At 42.7% G+C, this 27857-nt stretch overlaps 2 long non-coding RNA genes across 6 annotated transcripts; one reads left to right on the top strand and one right to left on the bottom strand.

Moving 5' to 3' along the window:
* On the bottom strand, window positions 1-26552 carry LOC145658714 (uncharacterized). 5 transcript variants are annotated; one of them, XR_014124506.1, is made up of 6 exons: window positions 25381-26552; window positions 12273-12412; window positions 11838-11977; window positions 9594-10624; window positions 6377-7595; window positions 3-5464 (listed from the first exon to the last, which is right to left on the bottom strand). It is a non-coding gene; the product is annotated as an uncharacterized LOC145658714 (long non-coding RNA). The 5 variants fall into 5 exon arrangements; XR_014124507.1 differs by having other exon boundaries at window positions 6434-7595; XR_014124505.1 differs by having other exon boundaries at window positions 3-7595; window positions 9594-9705; window positions 10554-10624.
* LOC145658718 (uncharacterized) lies at window positions 24313-27367 on the top strand. Its single transcript, XR_014124509.1, has 2 exons — window positions 24313-24538; window positions 26702-27367. It is a non-coding gene; the product is annotated as an uncharacterized LOC145658718 (long non-coding RNA).
* The last annotated feature ends 490 nt before the right edge of the window (window positions 27368-27857 follow it).

Genomic DNA, 27857 nt, shown 5'->3' with positions numbered 1-27857 from the left:
TCTTTTTGTAAAGATTTTATCTGAAACCAATTTTAAAGAGGTTATGTAAAACAATTATTGAATTGTCTAATGGATAATATTTTAGAACATATTGTTTCTTTAATTTAAAATACATTCAAAATGCATTACGTCATGAATACAACAAAGAATATATAATGGATAATTATGATACATTCATGTTTTCTATTCTATACATTGTTTTTATTGGTCTTAGTTGAATATTTTGCTACAAAGGCAGTACATTAGTGTGAAACATGACCATGACCAAGAGCCCCATCTACCTCTGTCTCTGTTGCAAATAATTGATATTAAGACACAGAAATTCAGAAAGACACACTAAAATAAAAGTGTTACTGAGCTTTGGAGCAATCTGTTACAGTTTTTATTTTTGGTTGATGAACGTCCAATGTTTTGGACAATGCTGTGATTGAGAATCTTGCTCCATGAGGAAGTTAGACTATAAGAATGCAAAAGCGAATAAAACAACACACCTTGCCTGACTCTCTGTGTTTTAAGGCTAAGCAAATTACAATCTTACAGCCAAGAAAGTCCCAGGAGCTAAAGTTGTCCAAATTAGGAGCTGAGGGGACAATGTAGCATGCAAAAAGTCAGCATTCAGCCTCATTTATGTTCTGCCTATAGGGGACAGTTAATGCTGCACTGTGTTACCTGTCCATCATTCAGGCCAGTCATTAAAACACGGCAGGAGCACAATGCGAGCTTTGTTCTTGCCTCAAACAGAAAAAAAGGAACAGAAAAGAACAAAGGACAGAAATGAGAAAGAACTTGAGGGGAGAAGCAGTCCAAGCCCCACAAAGGAAGTTATACAACCTTCCAAAATCTCTTACTTTTCACTTCAGCCAGTTATTGACAAGTAAATTCTAGATCACAAAAATTTACACTTGCTATTTAATTTTTATATCCAGCTATAGCTATGTTTTGACATTAAACTGCCATTTTTAAAATGCGAATGAACTCCCAGCCACAAAGTTGTATTACTAACGTTTGTGATAGACACACTGAAATCCACATGTCTTGCCAGCACATTCTCTTGACTTTGACAAGGGCGTGATCCTGAGGCACTGATATGTGTTGAGCTGGTGTGTGTTCATTGGCACACGGTGCCGCTGGGTGTACCTGTCCCTGCTGGGCTGCAGGCTATTCCTGGGTGAGATAATGAGACAGCTAGCACTCATCTGCCCCATGAGCCCCAGAGACAGGCTAGACCACCACACAGGCCTAACCTCTGACCCCAGGATTAGGGATGGACCATGTGGCCCACTGAGTGGGGGTGACAGAAGGCAGGGAGGAGGCAAGATCATGGCTCCCACCTCCAGCTGAGAATGCAATATCACTTCAGATATGTGGGCAAATGCATACAGACACCTCCAAGTCCTATGGCCCTAATTTAAAGGGGGGCATGAGGTATCTATGGACAGTAATAACTTCAACACTCTAGAATAACACAAATATTAATGGTATGGATAACTGATTATCTTGAACTACATAATTCCTTTCACAATCTCTCTGTCTTGTACACACACTCACACACATATACAGTGGGCCTACACAACTGCATGGAACAATTTGCTGTAGTATATTAATTAATCTACAAACAATATCTACTATCTAATGTTACTTCTGTCAGTTAACTCTACTTTCCTTTGATGGACCTAATTACCACTGCTTTCTCATTGTGACCAATAAACTCCAGGCTTACAGCAGCAGCAGCCAATGGCAGGGCCCAGTGCCTTCACTCTGGTGATTAGCACTGGTGCTGGTTTCAGAGTCCTGTGCATTTCTGTACTGTGAAACAAACCTGCTTTGCCCCCAACAACTATGGGTACCCGCAGGTCCTCAGACAAAAGAACACATCTTGAACTCTGTCATATGCAATCACTGAAAGCCCATTTGAGCTTCTCTTCAGATCTAACAGCCCAGGGGCCTAGTTCCAAAAACCCACCAATCACAACTCGGCCCACAGCTGTACACCCCTCCTACCCTCGCATAAGACCAATGATAGGTGGCAGAGTGACTGAAAGACTGAACAGGCATGTGCACGAGCATGCCTGATATCATGATATATCCATGTGAACACACACACATGCCGGTGGGCACACACGGTGCCGGTTTAAACAGGCGCGTATGCACATGCACACACACGTGGCTTGTTTGCACAAGAGAGCATAAGCTCATGCACATGCACACACACACCCACACACACACACAACCTCTCATCTCATCTGAGTTCAACACAAGAAGAAAAACCAGGGGGCTTTGTGGGACCAGAATGTGCTGATCTGCCACTTCTGCATGTATTTCCAGCATCTCAACTTTCTCATAAAAGCATATTTGCACGTTCACCCCTCTTGCATGGAAATGAACACTCCTGCCCCCTGCCACTAGCATTCCAGTGAGCACAGGTAAGAGAGAAACTAACAGGATGAGATACTCATCAACCCTGCAATGACGAACCGCTCCACAGATACGCTGCATCACATCCAGCAGGCGCCTCATAGCCCACAGCCTATCTGGGTCACCCTCATGCTTTTTTGACCTTCTCCACACATCAGATAATACCCCTGTCCCACTTTCACATTCATACTTGGTACAACTGGGTATTTGCATACAATTTGCATTTGTACTTATCTGAATTGAACTGATCCTCCTCCTGCGCTTATGGTAAAGTGCACTTTGCAGCCAGAGTCTTGGAAACCACACTTTGAGAACTATAATTTAAATAATTCAAATCATTCATGTCTGTTGGCTGACAAACTTTAACATGCATGAAACCATGTTGCCTGCTTGTCCCAACACGTACAAAAAGATACACATGCATGAAACAAGAAAATATGAATTCCGCTCATTATAATGTATCATATATCATAAAATGGCATGCCAATTAGCATTACAGAGTCAACATGGGTGCAGGGTCTGCAGAGTAATTAAATTGAAATATTAATGATGAAATGTCCTCGCAGGCCTTCAGCCCATTATCAATCTGTGGCTAATGAGTCATTCATCTCTGCGTGCTGAGCTGTGCTCTGTCCTGGAGCACACTCTGAGACCAGCCTGTGCTTGGGGTTGCTGATGAAGTCGGTGCAAATCAACAGCTAAACAAAACCAATTTGTATTTAATAGCATTATTTTCCCTGAGACTGGCCCACACTGCAGGGTGTGTTTGTGTGTGTGCACAGTGTGGAAGCAGAGGGCTTCTTTTACTTCAGTGTTTCGTTGAAGATTCTTTTCTTTTTCAACCTGGAATGGCATCTTTCCTATGGTTGTGTTTTCAGAGAGCTGATACAATCTTTGTCTGAAGTGTCTCTGAGCCCTAGGGGGTCAAGAATATTTGACATTGCATGAATTAATTTTAGTGCATTCCTTTAAATGGAACCATCCTTATTCAAGAAAGCCATGATGTCTGCTAGTGGAATGCCTGCTTTCAGTCCTGCTGGTGCAGAACAAGCTCTCTCTCCCTCCTATTACGTGTGTGTGTGTGTGTGCGGGGAGTAGGAGGGTGGGGGGGGCTATAACTCTCAGTCAAGGGTGGGGGTAATGCTCCACTTCTTTCCATTCTCTTTCACTGTTGAGATGCACTGTCTTAGCTGCTGACTCATTATGCTGCTCCTCCGCTCAGCACCACGCGCCTCTATCAGAGCCAACCAACTATTTGGAGGCTTCTTAGCCCTGAGGCAGGCAGCCAAGGCCAGCTTCATCCCCTCGCTCCAATCAGAGCCTTCCCTGTCTGGGCCAGTAACAAGAGTTCCACCTATTAGAAGAGCAGAGGTGGGACGCTTCTGTGAAGCAAGAAAGCCAAGTTTAAACCATTTACTCACTCCTCAAGTTCAAATGATGTTCCCATGAAGTTGACAGAATAGATGAGGTGTGTGTGTGTTGGAGGAATGGACACGATTAATTAAGCACTATTGAGAGGAGCCATCTTTGGGTATTTTGTTATCTACACACGAGCTGCAGCCAGCCAAGTTGGCAAATAAGGGTTTAAACATGCCTTTGCTTGAATATGCATTACCTCCCAAAGGGCAAACAAATTAATGAATATTCATACTCAATCTATAGCCTAGGGCAGCATATGCATTATTCATACATTTTCTGTTGTAGTCCAGAACAGACAGATCAACCTGGTAATTAAAAAGAATAAATTTAATTTTTAGGAAAAATGTTTTTTGGAGACTGAAGTGTGTTATTAAATTAAATTGTCCACCCTGGGAAATATTACAATAACTTTAAATCCAAGCGCTCAGTGCATATTTCAAGTAGTGCTGCATGATATGGACAAAAGATCCTACTGCAATTATTGCACTACATATTGTGATTGCATATTCAATCTAATGCTTAAAAACATTGCTGCACCCTTGATGTGACATGGTTGAAAACTGCATTATTTTGACAAAAATTACTTATATTTATGTCGGTTGGATCATCGTAACGCTGTACTCATAGTGTCCAATAAAAAAAAAATCATGACTTGATACTGCATATTGCAAGCTTTTGCCATATCAGTATTGCCGGCACCAATATCATCATATTATTGATTAACAAAGCATATGATTTGCAGTTTGTAGCCATACAAACATTGTATGGGAAAAAACATTGCTATGATAAAAACAGCCTTTTTGACTTCTGGCTGACAGCACATCTTTGGGTTTGCAGCCCATTGAATGAACTACTGAGATGTGGCCCAAACACACTTTTAAATGCAACCATTATTTCCTTTCATTTCCTTCAAATCTGAAGTCATATTTAAGCAAGAAAGCCGTCACACGGCTACTTTGCTTCTTCCAGGCTGCTGTAGTTGGTGACCAAGAAGTGGACACACCCAGCTAAAAGGTTTCTTCCCAGGACAAGAGGCAGTTCAGATGACAGTTTAAAAGCTCTCCACTTCCTAAAAAAATGTGCTACCTTTTTCCACACAATTGCACTAGAATCGTATTAGTAATGGACTGGGGCTTTAAGGTGCAAAACAGTGGAGCGTAAACAAAGCATATTTGTTGCATGGACGTGTCCTGAAAGTGCCCCGTCTCTGCCAATGATGGTTATGCTGTTGTGAATTTTTTCTCCAAATGCGATCAAGTATATAGTCATCAGCGAAACGATACCAGGCTGGCACCTGTCTCACTTACAGAGTTCTTGTGAGCAGGAACTTGCTTTGGCCAACCTCAACAACTTTGTGCCAGTGCAGTGGTTGTCTGACTTTTGTTCATAAGACCCAAAACAATGGACGTCAACACAGATCACCAGACCTGGGGCTGAGGAGGCCCTTTAAAAACTGGTGGTTTTGAAGGAGCTTTGATATTTTGTGTTGCAGAGGGGGCTGTCTTGTAGGATTGGCCTTCTTCTTGCCTTTGTTTGGTGGTCAGGCAGATCCACATGGTTTACAGGTCTCCTCACACGATGCAAGGCGAACAACACAATTATTCTGTAACTGTTTGGAGAAGTGTGCCATCTTCAAAAGAGAAATCATTAGAATTTATATAATCGCATGCGCATGCAAATGAAGAAGCAATGCAACACTATTTGACCAAATATGAATATTCAATGGCCTTTATAGTGAGGAATAATTAGAAGAACATTTGCATTTTATTATTTGTCTTCCTGAAAGCTTGCTGAACATATTATTCATCCTTTCAAATCCAGGGAGCTTAGTTCCGCTCTTTAGAATGCCTTTATATAAATTTCAACAATGCACCAATGTAGGTTAGTTAAAAGACCTGCAAAGGAAAGTGAAAGAAAGCAAGCAGGAAGCAATGAGACTAATTATAACTTTCCTCATCTGTGATTCCACCATGAATTAAATAGTAAAATAGAAAAAAAACATTATGACAGGGAGGATTTATAAGACACAGAGTTGACATTTGGTGACAAAATCCAAGAAAAGTTGCCCTTATCAGCTGCATCTAATTAAAGGTCAGAACCTTCCTCAGTTTAATGCCACATTATTTGATTTGGAGGAGTTTCCTCCTTTGGTCTCTGTTTTAGCAAGGACTCGGCCACTCGTGAGGTAATGGCAGGTGATGAGCACAGGGCAAGAAAAATGTTGCTGTGCAGTTTCCACTTAATTTCCCTTCCTTTAGTTTTAGTATAGGTCCATTCAGAGGAACACGCACTGACCTGGTGCATTACCTCTAATCTGGGGAAAACCACAAGCACCTAAATAACACCAGCTGAGAAGTGTAAATACAAAAACTGCTAATGACTTTGCTGACTTTATGCAACCATGGCCTGCACAGGGAGCCATTCTGATGTAGTGAAATAGGCTAATGAAAAGAGAAAGAAGGAGATATGTGCATGGTGGGGTAGAGGGAGGGGGGGGGTGTGTGCGCGTGTGCGTGCGACAGACATCCGGATTCCAGCTTACTCAGAACATGAGAACAGCTAATCATAGCTCAGGAAAAATACATCATGCCACCACAACCTTTTCACAGCACATGCCCGGTGTGACGATGAGACCCAGGCCCGACCTCAGCAAGCCAGCTAAATGGCGGAGAGTGGTGAAGGTTAAGGCATGACGTAGCAGGGCTTGGTGAGCATTAGCGTCGGCGCGATCTTTAGTAGTGGGTGAGTACAGCGAGACTGTGGAGCTGAGACAGACATAGTGTGCGCACACACACACACACACACACACACACACACACACACACACACACACACACACACACACACACACACACACACACACACACACACACACACACACACACACACACACACACACACACGCGCGCGCGCTTGCCCATAAAACTCACACAGACATGAAACACATTCAGGCCAGCACACAGAAAAATGTGCAATAAGCAGGAAATATCATTGTAGACAGATAAATACACATGGACAGACATTAAAGCACAGATGCATACACAAGTGTAAATAGCAAATGAAATGACCTTGTCAGGCGCATGTGAACTGAGTCAAATCCGGCACATGGCTCACATGCAGTGCACACACAGGCAATAGATGGATAAAAATTCTATTACTAAAATAATTCAAATGATGAATGTGACACATTAGGATGAAATGACAGAGACCAACAATTTTTCAGCACAATTATTTTAGCCAGATTGTTCCACTGATGCTGGCTTATGAAATAATTATATCCCTGTCAGACAAAAGCTAATATTTGCAACATCTCTCATTCACTCGATATGCAGTTATGCTCTCACTTCATCCATGCATGGTACACACATTCATCATATCAGAACAACATTTTCAAACGAAGGCGTGAAATAAAGCAATCCACTGCCCCTATCTTCGGCCTTCGCCTCCTGCACCCCAAAGTCGGCTCCTAATCATCAAAACGAGCGTCTCTTAAACAGAAGCAAGGTTGAGTGTCCTGGCCTGGTGCGTTTCTCAAAAAAAAAGGTGTGTGTGGGGTTGGTGGGGGGGACAGATCAGCCGGGTTATACAGCACAGTGAAAAGGGGGTGTGGGGCTTGTTTGTGTGTGCGCGCGTGCACATGGTGGCGGTTGTGGGGGAACTGCTTTGCTGAGGAAGCTCTACCCTGTTCTGTCCATAAATCATTCATGGTCTTCTCTCCACGTCCACACAAAGAGCGCACTTACACTGCTGCAGCGGGGGCTCTGCCGAACAAACCGTCGGCACACACACACACACACAACCAGCAAGAGAGAAAAGAAAGAGATAGAATACATTACTATTTACAAGCATTTTACTGAGAGAAAATCAAATAAAGGCATAGCACATTTTTGTCCTTGACCCCACGGGTGTGAGAAATATTCACAAAGTGCAAGCAAAAATACGAATTTCAAAGAAATATAAAATATAAATACAAAAATTCTATATTGTCTGAAAGTGACTCTATATAAAATTAACCATCAATTAATACGATATACATTTAAACATATATTTAAATAAAGGAAGTGCTACTAAAAAATGGCGACGCTTCTGCTATACAGTGTAATAATTAATTTTCTTTTGAAGCCAGACACAAGTAGCACAAAGGGAATCATGCTTAGCTGGCATGGAGGCTGTTATCGTAGGGCAGAGCACAGTACAGCACTGATCTGAGTGCAGCTTAGTGCCCACGCTGCATTAATAAATAGGTCAGAGAGCTTTTTACCCTCTGAATGTTTTCAGGCCTGGCTTGGCAAATTGAACATAATTAAAGCCCAAGGCGAAGGCTGCACTTTCCCTGGCGTGGCAGACCATGCGGCCGCCAGGCGGAGGGGGGTGGAGGCCGGCCGGCCGGCCGGCCGTCTTCTCCGAGGGCCCGCCCAGGTGGGGGTGGGCTGCAGCCTCTGTCCTGCAGGACGGAGCCCCACCAGCATCCTTTACACCGTCCCACGGATGCTGTGCCTGACAAACAGAGGTGGGACGGTTCCTGGGGCAGCAGTCGGTGTTGCCAGACACGCCAGAGTTTTTTTGTTGTTGTTGTTGAGGCAGCGGTCATGCATGAATATGTGCACACACGCCCACATTCAAGGGCAAATGTGAGATTCATGAGAGGAGGTGAGGGGAGGCGGAGTCTCGTGCCCTTGTGGGAGGCTGGCCAGACTGGGACATGGCAGCTCGGTTTGCCACTTTTAGCCAGTAAAGAAGTGATACGATTATACTTAGCAGGATATAAGCTGCGTCTACTGCACCAATGAACATGCCTGGGCTAATCAGCTAAGGGCAAGTAAGAGCTTTTTCCAGGCCCATCTGGCACTGCTCTGTTTTAGACAGGAGCACACGAGGCCATGGGGGGGAAGCGGGCGAAAGCCTGCTGGAGACAGGCCCCCTCACCGCATGCACCAAAGCCACACATCATCACATGAGATCCAGTCAAAAAACTGGGATGAAGTTCCATGCTTCACAAATCTAAAATTATACCTCATCTTTCAAATATCTCAAATATCATCCTTTACTGCTGGTAATCTATACCTTTAACATATCCATAAAAAAACAAACAACAACAACAAAAACAATAGTTCCACTCCAACTAAACAGTTTGATTTATATAGCACAGTACAGAACCAGAGCTTTTCACATGTAACAATATTGCTCAGAAGAGAATAAAATTATGCCACTCAAATGGTTTGTAACACAGACTTATGAATTCCATTGCTGGTAAATGTTTCATAATGATAAGAAAGGGCTGTCACATGTGGTTGTCCATTCAATTCCTAATGATGCAGAAAGAAATCTAATTTTGTTAGAACTATGTGTCTATCACATGAGAAATATTTTCAATCTAATGCCGATAATGAGAGCATGCCTTTTCTTACATAAATATCCCCTATGCCACATCAGAAATAAAGGAAATTTCATATTCTACATACTTTGGCAATTATAGCATCGTGAGAAATTGAATTGGAAGACATTAGCAAATAAACTGCTTGTATCTGACATTTTCAAAAAACCTTTTCATCTGTAAACCAATTATGTTTTACAGAATATCTTTACCACGCAAAGGCTTATTATATCTTATTAATCCAGTTAAGGAGAAAATGACCAAAATAATTTGGCACTACTCATAGAATACAAAAATGCACTCAAAGTGGATAGTTTTCCAATTTGTGCAGGAAGACATACAGGTCGGAAGGGAAGTTTGAAGGCATTTCCGGCATGGCACTGACCTTGTGCTGGGTGTTGGACATGCAGTGGGCCCCTGCTTTCCTGGAGGAGTAGAATGGGCACTGAGCACTCCCCTCACTGGGACAGCCCCAGCTGGGCTGAACACCTTCTCCGCTGCCTCATGAGATTAATGGCAGAAAATCACAACCTGGAGGCTTTGATCCTCCATAGGGGGCCCAAGGACTGATTAATATGCAACATTATCAACTGTCTCTGACAGTGAGTGCACACACGTATGCATACATGTGCACATGCGCATGCACACACAGACACAGACACAGACAAGCACGCACGCACACACACACACACGCGCGCACTCACAATTCTATAGCTTCATTTAGATGCTTCCTTTTACCAGCCCTGTATTTAACATGAGATACAAATGTCTTTGTGCAATGCTTTAAAATATCTAGGACAGCATTTCCTCTCCCCGATTTAACTCCCCCTTCCTGATCTCACACCACCATCTTCCCACCTCTTTGCTGCCTTTTAATTATTCCCTTTTTCGGTTAAGCTCCAGTATTTCTTTTTCTAAACAATAAAACATGCAAGCATTGAAAATAATTAATTGAAACCTTTAGCAACCAATTTTGGGCCATTTACTCAAGTCATCAATGGCACGTCCCGTTTCAGCCTGAGAGAGAGGGAGGTTATGGGTGCAAAAGATGAGAAAGGAAAATGGACACATTTTAAGGGGGAAAATAAGAAAAAGATGAAGAATGTACTGTGAAAGAATGGGGGAAGGAAATTGGTGGGAAGAGGACAAGAATGTGGGGACTAGGGTGAAGGAGCGAAGGAGAGAGAAGGGAAGAGGAGAGAGAGAGAGAGAGCACCAGATGCCATCCGTCATGGACCCTCCCCCAGTCTCCAGTTCTCACACTGCATGTGTGTGGAGGACAAGATTGCAGCATAAAATAAGATCCTGTGTGTGAGAGTGTGTGTGTGCGCGTGTATGCACATACGCGCATGCGTGCACTGAAGGCATCTTCAGGAGGAGCGTCAGGACACATTGCTGTCAACCGCTGCTCTCTAGCTGCACAGACAAATAAAAACAGATAATCAGCATGTGCTGGGGAAGGCAGCCTCATTACCTCTAACTCATCTTCCACACGACCCGCCACATCACATGTCCTTCCCACTGCAAGCTCAGGCACAGGTTAGAGCATGGCATGCATGCAGCACAGTAGCATCTTCATCTAACCAGTGACTTCAATAGCACTGGGACAAAACCCTGTGATGTAGCAAAAGCTTGACTGCTCGATAAAATAAGGCAATTAATTAAAGAAATATATGAATATGCGAATAGGTACAAGGCGAGTGCACTGGTGAGAGACGGGGGGGAATAGGGTAATATATGATAACTGTCATACAACTGATCTGCTATAAAGAAACCGCATAAATTAGCCGGCAGTCGTCATGCTGTGGGTGGAGTGAGTGCAGTGTTCCAGTGTATATTATCTAGGTCATCCTGCAATGGCTTGGTGAGTTGACACACAGCGAGGGGCTCTGCTCGCATGCCGCGCTCTGCTCTCTACCATCTCCTGCACCTCTGCACGCACACGCTCTCTTTCACACACAATCACACACACACACAATCACACTTGCATGATCACAAGAAAAATAACAATAAGAATCCGCTCCAATCGCAATACCATAAGCAGTTCCTGAATACTGTATGAAGAACATAAATGAATGTCATGCACAAACAGACGGATCCTACAACAGTGATTACATAATTGCATCAAATCAGCTCCATTTTTTCCTTTGCTCATACAAGGACAGATTTTGTGGGTTTGATTTCAGCCCGGCGGCGAGGACAGTAGCAAAAGAGCACAGGCCCGCTGCAGCCCAGTCAACAACATTGCTCGTTTCTTTGCCCAGCAAGTGTGACCTCTGTTTGCTGGCACACAATGTCATCTGCCGTCTGCCTCATGCAGTCCACCTCCCCCCACAAACACACCCTTCTCTCCCCCCCCTCCCCCCCCCCACCACCACCACCTTGGCAGTGGACATGTGGCATGGATGCCAAGGCCAGTGGCATGCATGGCGATGGACAGATGGAGACGGTGCGCTCAACAAGTGTGAAGCGGCGAGGAAGTTAGCCGATTGCAGATTTGCAATTGCTGTGGAAAGCGAGCGAAAAAGAAAGGAGAGACAGACAGAAAGAGAGGGAGAAAGATGCAGAGAGAGAGAGAGACAGAATGAGAGGGAGAGAGAGGAGGGAGGGGGGCCAGACGCGAGTGTACCTGTACAGATGGCAGGCTAGCCCACAGGGACATGCTGTCACTGCTTTCCCAGGCTGCAGAAGAGAAACAGCTCCATGCACAGCTCTTGGGCTCAGCAGGCCTGGGCATGGCCCTGCAGCTGCACGGCTCTGTCCCGGCTGCTGAGAGGACAGACGGAAAGCACTGCATTAATGTCCCGCTGTGCCAGTTCTAACTAGCACAGATGAACCTTACATTTTTTAAAAAGTATTTGTGTGTGTGCTTTACATGGATTGTTAATAAGATATGAAAGAAATAGCCAACATTCTGGATCTGATAAATAATAGCTTAGCAGTGAACTGCATGTGTTCAGCAGAGTTTATCTACTGTCAGCAGTTCGTGTTTTCCATCACGTTGTTTTCCATCAGCTCCACAAAATAAATATTCGTAGTAAAAATACGTCAGAATACATCTTACCAGAAATAGTGTTTTTTCTCCTTCTAAATGGAGTCTCATTGGTGGTTGGTCGTGATGTCAGGTTGATTTATGTCTCGTCTGGGTCAGACTGTAGCCTCTGCGCACAGCGTGGGAGCAGTAGTCCCTGCATCGCTCGCGATCTGGGAACAGACACGATAACAAAATGCAGCCACGCTGCCGACTTCCGGCGAGTGACCGCTGCGACTGCAGGCGAACCCCGGCGCATGCAAAGGTCCATTACAGGAAATTAGAAAGAGCGGACGTCTCTGTGAGGTCATCATTCACTTTTATCTAGTCGGAGGCATGGCTCTGGGTGCACTGTGTGTACTTGTCAATAAACGGCAATTCACTGAGAGCCGATGGGCTGACATATAGCTGTGTAATAAGTCCTCTGGCAGCTTTGCGCTTGGGCCCGCACGCATGGCCAGACTCCTCACCTCGATCCCGCCCTTGGGAACAATGCAAAGAAAAATGTCATAGGCCTGATTAAATTTAAATACAGGACAGAGATTCCAGTTAGGATATCAAGGCTACAGTCACAGCACATAGCATAAATCACCTCTAACAAAGGGCCTGTGTGTTTTTATGGTCTTAATGAGCTGACATACGCAGCACAAATTCACACAAATGTACTGCACATTTTTAGTTCTAATAAGAACATAAAGGACGTTTTCTAGAATATGTTACTCCCTTGCAGTCAAACGGGTCTGTAGATAAACACTACAGACACAGAGGAGGCACTGTGTACTGTTAACGAAACAAAATAAATAAATAAATAAAACGACAAAAAAACAAGAAAACAACAACAAGAAAGGCAAACAAAGCGTGTTCGCTACATAGTCAGCCGTGCATGTATACGGCACACCTCTCTAATTCAGCGCTCAGCTCGGCAGCGCGTTTGGCCTGCTCGTTATCTGCAGTTTAAATGCAAACAAAGGCGTCTCTCCCTCCCCCCACAGCACGCAGGTTTCCCCCGGCAGATAAAGGGGGACGGCCACATCTTTGGGCCTAGATCATGTCGCAAACCTAACCCTGACAAATTCTTTGCGGGGAGCCCAATCCCCACAACTTGCGTGTGCATCTCACAAGATAATTCTCGCAGCAGCGAATCAATAATGCAACAGTAAATTCCATTTAAGATCACATTAGCGAACCCGCCTAATTAAAGGAGCTTCATCCGCAATTTGTCAATGTCACACGCACTCACCTCTTTGATGTCCATATGAATATTCCATTGATGCCCCTGTCCCCCACAGAAAGACACAGGCAGGAGGAATTTTCCTTTTTTTGCCGTCCATAAACACGCTCAGTAAGATTCTGTATGACAAAAGCAATGAAATATAATATAGGCCTACAATCTAAATCAAATTAGGAGTCATAAACGGAGTGGAGAAGGAGGGGGGTATGTGAAAAAAAACGGCATATGCTGAATATCTAATTATTCCAATCTGCATATAAGTCACCTGATCAAACGCTTCAGCAATTATGAACGCCATCAATCAAACGCAGGACAGTTAAACCACGCCCACATAAATTACTTACTTCTGTGGATTGCTTTTTTAGCAGCTTCTCAAAATCAGGAAGTCTAAAACACTAATGCGGTATTTAGGCCTAAGAACATTGTACTACAAAGAGATACATTGTTCTACTCAGCTATGACCAACAAACTTTACTGTAGGCCTGATAAAAAGACTACACAATCTGACAACTGCATGTTGATAGAAGCGAAGTGTGAGGCCATTAAATGCTTCAGCCAATGCCTCTCCAAAAATTTGTTCGAGCCAGAAGTCTTTGTTGGCAGGCTAACCATGCTTTGCTCTAAAAGTAGCAGAGTGGGTGTACAGCATGCCAAAAGTAATCCATGCTTTACAAAGAGACAAAGAAACCATCACATAAACAGATGATACTGACATTACAATTCAACACATAGAAAAACAGTATACAGTTTACCGATTACAACTATACTGCAATAGAAAGAATGACTTAGAGTCAAATGTTTAATGGAGGGTTTAAGTAGATGACGCCTCAGCGCTATTGTTAGCAACATGGAAGGGAAGCAAACCGCAGCATAACTCTGGATCTGGGAGTAGATGCTTCAAATCCCCCCAGTTTGTGCAGTGGCAGAGCCAGCGAGAGGGTTTCAACAGTCTTAAGTATGCTATCATGGCGTCTCTTGTGTGGGGCTCTTTTATTTGCCGCCGTCAGGTTAATGAGCCTACCAGCCCACTCGATGTCGAGAGGCCTGCCACAAAGCCGCGCCTCATTAGAGGCTGCCTGGCACAGCGCGGTGAGACAAAAGCGCATTCACCCGCCGCTGAATGCCTTCACGCTCCTCAGTGCTGCCAGCCTGTGGAGCTGCGGCCATGCCATCCCTCCCCGCACGCATGTCCTGGCAGCTGGCCAGCGCCGCCTCCCAGCCCCCTCTCCGTCGAGGGAGAGGCCACCGGCCCAGGGTCCCGGTGGGGCTGCAGCAGCACAAGGCTGCACAAGGGGCGTGGGGGGCACACGCCAGAGGTGGCACAGTGCCAGGGGAGATCCTCGCATGCACCCGCACGTGCCCCTCGCCTCTGTGCCAGAGATAGCTGGGACTTGACTATCATCCTTCTCTAGCACACTCTAAAAGTAATGGGGGAAGGGGGGGGTGGTAGGAGGGGGGAGGGTACAGGACCACAATAAGCCAGTCACTCTGGGCAAGGGTCCATTATCCATGGAAACGAGATCAATAGGGGAGAGGGTATATTAGGCTTGTCCACTGCATGGCTTGTATGTGTTATCTGTCTGCATGCAGGTGTGCTTTTTTAACAGTCCTCGGCATGGCATGATGGGTAAACGACAAATATCTTCAAAGACGGCTGACGTCCACTGCTCCTGTGTTATTCATGGCTTAGGCTCAGCTCAGATTTGTTCATATTTATGTGCATGTTATGTAATGTCTAAAGAGAAATCAACTGTGATGGTGGACAGTTTTTGTTGTTTGGGCTTTGTATTACAGCATACAGTATTTGAAATGAATCAATGAATTGATGATAAAGTTTAAGTGCAAGAATGGATTTAATTCAAGATTTAATTCAAGGAAATTTACATCTGCATGAAAATGTAAACACTAAAGCTCTTGGTATACAAACACCCCCATTTGTTTTTATACACACACCATCATTCTCTTATTTAGTACTTAGCTGTCTATCCTTTGTGATTAGTGAACGCCTGCAGCCCACACACCCAGTCCGCTGCTGGATTTCTTCCCTGGTGATGCTCTGCCTGCATGCAATGAAGCCAGTTTCATTTCCTGCTAGTCCTGAGTTTAATTTGCCTTTGTTTCGTCTCCAGGAGGGAAATGTGCTCAGCATTGCTCTGCTTTTTAGCAGCATTGCTTATGTTTCAGCTGTTGCCCTGCTGTATGGCACACCATTCTCCTAGATTTGAGGCATTTCGCTCAAGTCTGAGCAGTGAGGAACTCGGCCTACTGCTGCTGTCAGCAGTCATGTCATCAGTACAGATGAGCGCACCAGTTCCACGGCTGCCATATGTGTCCACACTGCCATGTTTTCCAGAAGAGGTGTGCTGATTTTTTGAGACATGGGCAGCTTCACCCCCCTGCCCCCCCAATCAAACTTTCTTCATTGTGTCACTTTTGGTAAAGTGGATAACTGTAAGCTCAAGCTACCTTTTTGTGTAATTTGACCATTTTTGTTCTTGGGTCATATCAATGATTTGTTTGTAAACTTTTGCTGTGGTCTGATATTATCTGATACATCTATACCTACATCCTCGACAGTGTTCTTGATCTGCTCAGCAGGAAGGTTTTCATGCATTTCTTGGTTATCCATTATGGTCCACCAGGTCATTTTCGACTGCTGAGCTCAAGTGTGGCATTTTGTTTTATAACTATTCTTGTTTTCAATTGATTCTCTTATTGATGTATTCTGATTTTACATCCTTTGCTTTGCTAGCTGATGATGCAGAGAAACTGTCCATCAGCTGGCAAAGAAACTTCTCAGATTCAGTTGTCCAATTCCTTCATATGATACAGGTTTAAATAAATTAAATTAAATTTTCTATTCTGCACTTTAACCTCATATTATTTAAAATCCAGTGGGACAATAATGCTAAAATTTTTCTCAACATGAAATTACTTAGAAAGTGCATTATATATGTATATAAAAGAAGTACTTGTGTGTGTGTATATATACATATATACTATATATGTATATATAAGAAGTGTAGAGCTGATAAAAGACCTCTGAAAAACACCCTGTTTCTCTGGAAACCTTGTGTACTACATTGCAATTTTTACTACCTCCCTCTCATATATTATATATATGCACTAATTACAGATTGAATTATTAACATTTTTAAAGTGTCACTTCTTCTTTCATAGTTTTCCCTTAGTTTAGTTTTCCCTTAGTTTTGTCTTACATACAGTGGAAATAGATATTTTGTGTATCTGCCTTACCGATATGATTTCAGCATGAAATGAATATGGAGTAGACTCTAAAAGGTTATCTGCGAGTTATAGTAAAGACTGAGGAGTTTAGTAAAAAAGGGGAGTCCATGTGCAACATTTACACATGGCTGGAAACAAATATTAAGTCAATGAAAATAAGAGCACTGCCACGAGCAGAGGTGCATGCGAGAAAAGAAAAATCATGCGTGACCAAATTGCCCTCACGCAGTAGGCCACGTTTACTTTGACAAAAAGCCAATATCTTTCAAGGCATGGGGTCAGGAGAGTTAAAGATTTCTCTGCATTACTGGGGCCCACTTCCCCCCTTGTGCACTATTTATAGAATGCAGGCAGAACCAGCTGAGCTGACTGCAGTGATGTCACTGGTGCTGATGGAATGCTTTGTTCCACAGCGTGTGCGCATGCCACCTGGGTCTGAGCAAAAGCCTGTGAGATGCGTGCTCTGTGTGTGTGTCTGTGCATGCGTGCGTGCGTGTGTGCGTGTGTGTGTGTCTGTGCGTGCGTGCGTGCGTGCGTGCATGCGTGTGTGTGTGTATGTGTGTGTTATTTGCTTGCAGCAAGATGGCCGACACTTGCCTACTTCAGTTCAATTACACGAGGCACTAGTGCACTGAAGGCTGGTAAAATGATGCAAAAACCTTGCAGAAGCACTTTTTTACTGTACCTTTCAGTAGAAGAAGTAAAGTATCTGTTACTTATTTATTTTTGATGTGACGCTATTTTAGATAATGAAATGCACAGGCTTATCTGAATTTAGACACTTTTAACAGCCTCTATTCTGACCCATTGTAAATTGTGCCAGTTTATCCTGACTGCTCATGGTATGCCGTGAGTATAATGTGCTGGGTTAGCTGAAGTATTAATGGAGCATTATACTCTTATATATTTTTAGCAAGCCTTTGGGCACTTCCAGTGTCCCTAAAAGAACATGGTTGCTAGGCAACCATTATTGTTGCCATGGAGATTCACGTGTTGGCAGCTGCTGCAATCAGCATTAACTCAAGGCACATATTCTCATTCCAATAGTCAGGCGATAGCAGACAAGTAGGACAGCACGTCACCAGGATAGGAATCACTGTAAAACATATGCTCATGCATTACTCGCTGCATTAATAACATCATATATGACAAAAATGATAGCTATGCTTCAGCACAATGATTACTGGCAGAATTAAATATCACCCTGTTCACTACCATAAGGGTATTAATTGCAAAAAGCTATTTTAAGGTGTGTGTCCATTTTTAAACGGTACAAGGTAGGATTGCAAATAATTGGTAGCACCTACTTAATGGAACAGAGCTTGCTATGGAACAGAGCTTGCTAAAATTCTTAATGCAAGTATTTGTGTTTATATATTTACTTTTTTTTTTTTAAATGGTAACCACCAATCTGGTTACTCCAGCAATGCTGTATGGATTTAACATTATTTGTATTCAAATACACAGATTCAAAAATGATGTAAATCCACAAATTAAGATGAAAGTAGTTGGTTACATTTGATAATACGGAGGATGTGCTGAATTCCTGGATGCTCAGAGCCAGAGCGGACGTGGGTGGAGGCACAAAACCCACCACACAAGCTTTCCCAGTACCTTTCCTTTCCTCTCATTTATGTTAGCTGATGCTGGCAAGGCAGCGTGGCCAAACCGAGTGTTTCCAGCACAGGCGCAGAGGCCAACTGCACAGCGATCTGAAAGGCTATAGGGAACAAGTGATATTTTCTTTCGATTGAATTGTTTCTTGTAAGGTGAAGTGAACAAAATCATTGGAAGGATAGTGGCACGAGTCCACGTGAGCATGGAGCAAACATGTGTAATAACAGTTATTTGGGGCGCCACTTTATCTGTCACTTTGCAGGTGACATCACAGAGATATGCAGGAATAAAGTGTAGCAGAGAAACCATAAACGTCATTGACCTTTGTTTATGACCCCGGGTCAAGTGCACAGATGCTCCCACTGTCGGCTCGACGGTATTCCAAGTGCTAGGTAAAAGTGATAAAAGTCGAGATATTTAATGGCAATGCAGTTTACTGCTGAGCATAAGATAAGACTGAGGTTAACAGAGAAGTCTACAAGTGAACATACTTTTACTTCAAATGTGAAGAATATGAAGAATTGTACAGCAATAGCATCGTCACTTAAACAGGAAATAATGCTAATATGGGATGTATTGAATTTGAAATGTCATATTTGTATAAGGAGAGAGGGAGAGAAAAGGAAACATATACATAGTTAAAAGTTAAAAGAAGCATGCCAAAATTCACTGTAGATTTTTTAATTTCATTATTTAGAGAAATGTAAAAAATAACTACTCTTGCACTCAGAAAGTGTACACACACACAAACACAGAGCCTGCCGGTCTGAATATAAAGTAGACTGAATATACCGCAAAGAAAAAACCCTTTAAACTCTTAGAGTTGGCCTTCTGGTTATAGATTAGGCCTAGTCCTGAACTAAATTACACTGTCATTTATACTCCACTGAAAATCTATTGTAGCATCAGCAAGCATTAATCTGTGACCAGAAAACCAGCCTATAAACCTGCTTAAAGTGGTGAATGGAAACAACAGGAAAATTAGCTAAGTCTGTTAAGTGTGGAATTGTGGAAGGTGAAAGTCGTGATTGGCGGGGGTGTTCATGCAGTCATCACTAGCCACTGCTGTGTCTGTGCACTGGTAATGGGTCCATAAATTACATTTTCTTTCCACTGTCTTTAATTGCCAGACAAAAGATGGAACGGTGCAAGGAGCTCGCGCCGAGAAGCTGGGGGGCAGGTGGGTGAAAAGGTCCAGAAAGATCCTCTCTTTAAACGCATTCTGCTGACATTTCCCTGCACAATGTGAGAAGGGCTGTTAGACCAGGTGCCTTGACATGTATGTTTGACCTGTGGAAAAGTCGAAGGGCAAAGGGCTTGAATGCAGGCCAGGGTCATCTCCAGCTGAGGACGAGTGTGCAGTGTGCATATCACGCATACCTTCCTTACCACAATGCCTGAGGCACTACAATGGCACATACAGCACCATGCATTGCAACAAGGGTGAACTACACCACAGCGAGACACAGTGTGATCTGCTGTGAAGAGTACAGGTTCGGTCCACTACCATTTGAGTGACTTGTGTGGAGCTGCCTTTTTGCAAACCCCCCCCCCCCCCCCCAAAACAAACAAACAAACAACCAAAAAAAAAAAAAAAAACAACCAAAAAATAAAAATCAAATCACACACAAAAGGGAAGATAGCAGATATACCATTCAGAGGTCCAGGCTGCAGATGACCAACGCCATGCACAGATGACATGACAAGCTTCTCCTGGGCTGCCTGGATGGGGAGAACCCCCCAGCATCCAGCACGCTTGCGCCCCTGTTCACAAGATGCAGCAACGAGGATATGCTGCATCTCCTGCAACTCATTATCAACCAAATTAGGTCACAGTGGGAGGGAGGAGGGAGAGGATTCAGTGCCATTCTTGCACGTGGATGTGGATAATCTACATTAGACAGAGCAGCCGCAAGCGGTGGAAGAGTGCATAATATGTCCACAGAGAGGGCTAGGAGACAGAGACCAGGGCAGCACAAACATTACAAAATAAAAAAAACATCAAGCAAGCACCTTTGCTTCAGTTCCTTACAAGTAAACGCGAATGTCCAAAGCAGAAATGTGTTAAATGAATCTAGAGGGTTAGCACAAGGCATGGATCAATCACAGGTGAATAAAGAATCAGTACATGTTGGTAGAATAGTCACATAACTCTGCTGACGAATTTGCGACAGTGCTGCCGGCAGCATTCATTCACTCAAATCTAATTTCGCTTTCTCCTCTTGAAGATTAAATCACATTATTGATCATGAACAATATGATGATATCACGTGATCAATGAAAATCTCCATTGTAATCATGTGCAGTCATATATATTGACTACAAATGGATGAGCTACTCTGTGGTTGACAGAGCAGTTTCATGGTAATCCAAATCATGAAATAGTCGTAACAACAAACACTAATGTAAACCTCGTTGCTTTTAAAAATATCAGAGCCCAGTCGCCTCAACATCATTGTAGAGAAGGCTTACCATCTGATAATCTTTCTACCATTTTACCAGTGATAGTTGAGCTACGACGTTCAGAAACTAATCCCAGATGTCAATTTTCAAACGCTTTATCATTTATAAACTAATCTGCGTTATAGTAGAAAAAGCAATCTATATTAAATTAATTTTCAGTGCATCGACAAAATTCCTGTGGAAAAGATGAAACTGAAAGTTTCGGTCTTTTTCGGTCATTTTTCGGTCTTGTTCAAAATAGCTTACTAAGAAATGAGCTCAGATATTCTTTCCCTCAGAAAAAACACATTTGCTGGAAAAACTGAAATGCATGTGAAAGTCTGCGAGGCTACACGTTGTGCTAATGGATACGGGGAGACATACACGTTGCTACAGCTGAGACAAGCTCCTTTCCTCTGTCCACAAATCATTTCACTTGCAAACGGCGCGCTACAAACATTGCGGTCTCCTCTGCTTACTGTCATTCGCTTATGCAGTTTACTTCAGGAAGATTTGTAGACTAGCAAAATATTAAACTGGGTCAAAACATCCAATTTTTGTAAGATAAAGGAGCAGAACTCCAGCTTTACCTTTTCTGTTGGATACAGTACAGGCTTTGCAATTTTTGCAGCGTGACCTACTTTTAGGTTTCTACTTCGAATAACTGATTGAAACCCAGCTATAGGTTACTGTAAATTGCAACGAATTTGTACCTATTTTTAAAGGCGGTCATTGGTTTTCGGAGGGGCAAAACGCTAGCTGTAAATCGATATTTCCCACATTGTGTATTTGCAGTCTAGCCTGGGTTTAATAACATTTAAAATATAATTTAAATAGGTTTACAAAAACCTTTTCTGGAAGATATATTGTTATACAGATCTTTTATTTACAAATACATAATTGCAGGCATAAAATGTAATACATTTAACTGTATCATCCATAAAGGTCATTTCCTGAACAAACTGACACACAATATTTCTTTAGGTATTATCTCCATTATTGGGTGACGTTAATCACCACTGTTCGACATCTCGGGCGAAATACAATGCTTAGAAAAAATGTTCTTTGACACTCAATCTATTTCACTTTAACAACGAAAATTTATGCTGTAATAGACAAAAACATTTTATCTTAGCTTTAATTCAAACGTTTGGTTAAAAAATGCCTTGGAAGGAAAAATAAATCTCTATAAGATGCTGTGAAAATATTTACTTATGTTTTGGACCCCAGGCCTGCGGAGATGACAATCACTGAACATTTGCTAACCCTATATCGATGGGAAGTTATTTTTCATATTTACAATGTTCTTTAAGAAACGCACGATAGACATCAATAATTGCTTAGAGAAATAATGAAACGTTGGCACATTCCCAAAAACACGAAACTGACTTTCAACTTAAGACAGAATCTGTGATGCTGACAGGGCAAATTCTAAACTATTATGAGCTACTTCATCTAGCTACAAGAAAAACGTTTGCCTCGTATAGACAATAACATGCCCAAAAAAATCTTACTTGGGGTATATCTGTAGTCCTTTCATCCACCACAAGACGCTTATTATTAGCATATAACGTCACATCTTCTGCTGGTTTGGACTACTCCTGACCTAACAGTGGAAGTTGCAACTGGAAGCAATAGTTACTTTCTTTCCCACTTTTTCCCATATTCCACTCCCTCCTTTTGCTTTAGTTTTCCTGTGAAACATGGGCCTCTGGTCAGCCCTGATTAATAAATGTTTATCTGTTTTGAAGTGCAGGACAATGGGGGGTGCCCTGTGACCCTGCGCAGCCTCGACCTCGCGCAGCTTTATTGTGGAGTGCTGGAAAGGGGGCCTTGGGGCCTGAGACCCTATGCACTGACCCGCGCACATCCCAGAGCTTTCCCATTCACCGCCGCAGTCGCCTACAGCTTCCATTGTTTCAGCGTGAACAATGGGGTTTTCCCAGGGAAAATAAGCTCTTTAAAATTCCCTTTAAAGTTGCTGCCCGACACCAAGCCACCGTCAGTTACTCCACCAGCTCTCTAGTACGGAGAAGCTGAATGCTGAAACATATGCGAATTTCTAAATGCTAAGGATTTTTAAAATTAGCATTATATGTTAATTCACTTCCATCTTCAGCGTAATGCTCTTTGTCCCATCTCAGAAGACAGGAGGAAAATGCTTTAAACAATGTCTTCTCTCTCTCTCTCTCAATGACACCAAGGCTTGTCCTTTTGGACAGAAAAGGCCTCTGCTAACCACGGAGGCGCACCTTTATCTGAACAAAAGGCTGCCGCATTCGGCTCAAGATTCAAACCCGCATAAGAAGTTATGCTATATGTGCACCTGACCTTTGTAATCTCCCCTGGTCCGCGTGAGAGTGTTTTACCTGTGAAATGAAACTGGTGCAGTTCCATAAGATGGCCCCAATGTTGCTGTTTCTCCTGCAGTTGTGTGTCTTTATAACAAAAGAAACAGGATCTAGCACCAGAATGGTGGTGAGAAACCGTGACTTGGCTTAGACAACTGTGCCTTTTACTTTCCTTAATAATTAATGCAACATCAGCTCTCCGAGTTAGTTTTGACAGGTGAGGTGATAATCACTGGCACATCACAGTCGAACAAGCCGGTTTTTTTTTGTTTTGTTTTGTTTTCAGAGAGTTTGGAGCATCTTGCGCGTTATATAACGTACCGACTAAAGCATAGCAAATTTTCTTAACGCTTGTTTTAAAATAGCTTGTGTTAAACTCACCTTAAATGCTATCTACAATGACTCGACACAGATTTAAGTTAAAGGGTAGCCTTTGTGGAAGAACCAACAGCATATGCGATATAGGTTATTCTTTCAGTCTGGTGTTCTATTAGATAACTGTCTATAGGTTTTTAGAATAGCTTACTAGGAGAGCACAAATAACCACGAATAGTACTTGTATATAAAAATTACTAAACAAGCGAACCTCTCATGTTCCGACATCTAATTTAATTGCTGCGAAATAAATTGTCATTTAAAATTACAACTGATTCATGAGAGGGATGAAAAAAATACTCCAAGATATACAGTGGGATTGAATAATGATGCAGCGGTGTAATGTGTATCACTATAGCGTAGTAATGGACCACTCAGGACAAACGGTATTAAACATGACAAATTGCGTTCAACACATGGAAGCGACGATTCAATAGTGTGCATTTATTACGCACTCGTAATCTAAGGTCTGAGATAATCGCTGATGCAACAAATCTGCGCTAATATGATTTACTGCATTGATAAATATAGTATCGCCCATGGATGTACGTGTCCGGCAACGCCGTTAGAGAACTGCAATATTATAAATGCTATTTTTTCCACAAATTTCATTTTAGAATTTAGAACACAACGCGGTCGGTGTGTGTGTGTGTGTGTGTGTGTGTGTGTGTGTGTGTGTGTGTGTGTGCGTGTGTGTTTGCATGCCGATCGAGAGAGTGCGTGAGAGGGAGGAAGAGGCAGAGGGAGAGAGAGATTTAACTCATTATAATGCATAGAACGACCTGCCCTCTTTCGGAAAAAAAGGAAAACGCGCTGCCATGCTTTGCAGAGGCTCGAGCCCCTGACTCACTCTAAGATAGGGCAAGTCGCTTAACGGATGCCTCCTCCTGCATATCCACATTCCATGAGAACCAGGAATACAAATAAAATCGTTTTAATCCACGAGAAACGCACAATACCGCGGTGATTTCAAAAAGAATAACGGATATGATTCCAAGGCATATGACCTACCATCTACAATGGCGTGGACCGAAAGCGTAAGTAGCCCATGGACCGTTGTACCCTACTCTTTACGGATTACATGTTATCCTCCTTACTATGCAGTATTAAAGAAAATGTCGTTTTTTGCTTACATACGTATCGAACCAGGAAAACGAAACGTTGGGCTTGCACGTCTTAAAGCTCAGTCGTTCTCAACATCAGGAACACATAACGGAACAGCCTTCCCACGTTGCACTTGCCATTGTTTTTCCCGTGTCGAACACGTCCGGGCAAAAACGCCCGTAAAATAAAGGGCAGCGACGGTTCTCGACCGCTGGTCCCTTGATTATGGCAGAGCGCATATTTCAATGCAAAAAAACCCCATGTTCGTAGATTACGTGTCGGTTTTGCTTTGTTTATTAGCGCCTGATTCTCAGAGACAATAGATTATGCACATAGGGTCAACTGGGTCAAATTTTAGTGTCCATCCATAAGAGAGCAAATGCCGATAAAACAAACCCTACGTAATAAATAACACGGCGTACATGCTGATGTGTTTTAAAAGAAAATACACTTTGAATAGGATTTTTTTTTCTCACTAAAATGGCGTTTCCCTTTGTTTCACGAGCTCATCCATACTGCTGTAATGCACAATATGAAATGGATATTTTGTGCAGAACTTGCCAAGGGATTCGCAGCAAGGGCGCACGAACGTCTTCTAGAGATGTTACCGATGATACAATGACTAGTGCCGATTGGTAGGCTAATGGTACTGCATTAGTGTAAGTGGTGGTTCTGCGGCTGTGCTGCGATGGCTTAGGCTACTGAATTTCACATAGCATAAGACACAGCCAGAAGCTTAGAAATATTATAACACGTAGAAATATGTAATACTCACAAAGAAATAGGAATAGCCCACAGACAGGATCATAGAGTAGTACTTCACCGGGCCTTTAATTACGTTCAAAATGTGTAGCACTCTTTCGGACCAAGCGCCATGCTATATATAGGTTGCCTGGATTATGGCACAAAACGCTTAGTTGTTTCGTAGTACTACGAACAAAGGCTTATATTTGGGACCTTTGGGACAGGTTGTATATCAAGCAAACACTGTCAAACAAATTGGAATGTAAATATTTTCAAAGGGTTCCATCTTCAACTGACACATTTTATCTATTTTTTGATAAACCTTTTGACAAACAAATGACAATATCACATTATCAGGAGCAGACGATGAGGGTTGGAATATGTCAGTAGACGACGCAGTGTACCAGAACACTGCACGGCGCGCTTATTTCTGTGCTTAGGTGTGCGCAAGCGCGTGCGTGTTTGTGAGACTGAAGGTGCCCTGCATAAAAAAAAGAAACAGGAAGTTTTTACTCAAAGTAAAAGAATGCTATGATTACATCAGTACACGCGCAACATACGCAATATATTCCATTTATTCTTTTAAAGGAAACAAGTGCATGAATACACCGCAGCCCCCGCTTCATTTGCATAATGTATTTTGTAGAAAGGAGCTAACGCATTTAAATGTACGGATTTCAACTGCGAGCTTTAAACTCTCTAAATGCATTCAGTAATTTAATAGATGCATCTGTAAGATGAAGGTGGCAGCTGTGGGAACAGCGAAGTAATGACTGGGAGGGAAATAAATAGAATTATTATGTCAGAGTAAACGTGCGTTCACTTTAGTTTCAAGGACGCGAGGAGACGGTCAGGACGTTGGTCGCAAACATCTGTTTGTCCAGTGACGTCACCGCCCCGTGCAATCCTCTTGTGCTCACGGCAGATGCCTTAATTTGTTTGGTTGGAGAGCGATTAATTCCAAAGTAAGTCAGCCAAGGGAAAGACTGGACAGAGGGGGATCAGTATCATTTAACGCCACAGACGCTGGGAATATACACCTCGTCCATGGTCCCAGAAGGATTTGTGGGGGAGCGGTGTCTTTGTGGGTTTTGCTTGAATATGGAATATTCTATGCGTTTAAGCTTCCTCCAGCCTACACCTTGCGCCGACATGTTTTTTTTTTTTTTTGTGGTAACGCTTACGATGGGACCCACATTCTCCTAATGTAATTGATCTAATGTCTTTTTAGCATCTTTTAATGAAGCATCATATAGGACATTGAAGTTTTTACTTCACGTTCAAAGAAAGCCATGTCAGTCTTAACTGAGCATTTAAAACTAATGATACGTTTTTGTGTTTTTTTCTTGTAGGTGTTTGAGGGTGTAGCCTTCGGTCATGAAGCCACGGATGCTTTTTTTTTTTTTACACCGCCGACGTCCTTTGAAGCAGATAAAATAAACCTCTCTTCGCCTCATTTGGTCGGCAATCTTTTTAAATCTAGCTCCAAAAATTTAGCAACAATGGAGGCGGCCTTTCTTGACGGCGTGCAATGTCTTAAGTAATTCGCTCGACCCACCCCCCGCTCATCAAAAGGGGAAGCTTTTCATCAGCACAGGATTCAAACGAAACAGCATTTCAAGAGTGTCATGCGCTGGAAAACAAAACTAATGTTCCTGGTAAACTGGGATAAATAAGGATTTGCAAGGATTTTGCGATGTAACAGTGGCTATGACATAGTTATGATGATTCAGAAATTAAAAGGAGAAAAAAAATCACCGCGTGAGTATATTTGTAGCAAGTAGCCAGGTTCTGAGTGATCTGGGACTCTAGCTCTCCGTGTTCACAGCGGACCTTGATTTAATGTCTTACAATTAAGGCACGCGGTGAATGCCAAGAGCGGAGCCTTCCACCGTCAGCACGCTTGCGTTGCACTTTAAAAATGCCTGGACGCAAAACGTCGTAGGTTTGAGTTATGTTTGAGTTTATGATTACTTTACATTGCATTTTATTTCCTAATAAAATACAGTATAACACGATCATTAGGTCTGGGTTGTATCTTTTGGTTAGTTTGATTTGTAGTTACAGATATTATGGCGTTCCACGTCATGGTGCAGGAGTTCTGTAACCCTGCAAATAATGAGGCGCTGTCCACTTCTTGTGGTGCTGAATTTTCTAGCTACATCCTGAACGGTCCAAAAGGCCTATTCTTAACCCAAAATGTAAAAAAAGAATATACATATGTATTCGATTGGAAATCATAGTCGTGCATTATGCTATAATTCACTGTTAGTTATTCGTAAGTGAGGGAAATTAATAAAATCGACTTTTGTCCTTGTAAGTTAAATAGCACAGTATATAAAGCCTTTGAATTTCTATCATATCTACGTTAATCTAGGTTTGCAGGACAGTTTTGACTAATACTTACTTTTCATAGCCAAGCGACTGTGTGTTAGGGATGACAAATGTGAGAAAGGCCTACATTTGGAATCATAAGATAAAGATTATGACCGCGTAGCCAATTAAAAT

This window comes from Electrophorus electricus, chromosome 1 (assembly GCF_041902795.1).
Source record: "Electrophorus electricus isolate QZ-2024a chromosome 1, ASM4190279v1, whole genome shotgun sequence".
Lineage (NCBI taxonomy): Eukaryota > Metazoa > Chordata > Actinopteri > Gymnotiformes > Gymnotidae > Electrophorus > Electrophorus electricus.
This window is presented reverse-complemented; position numbering and strand designations above follow the sequence as displayed.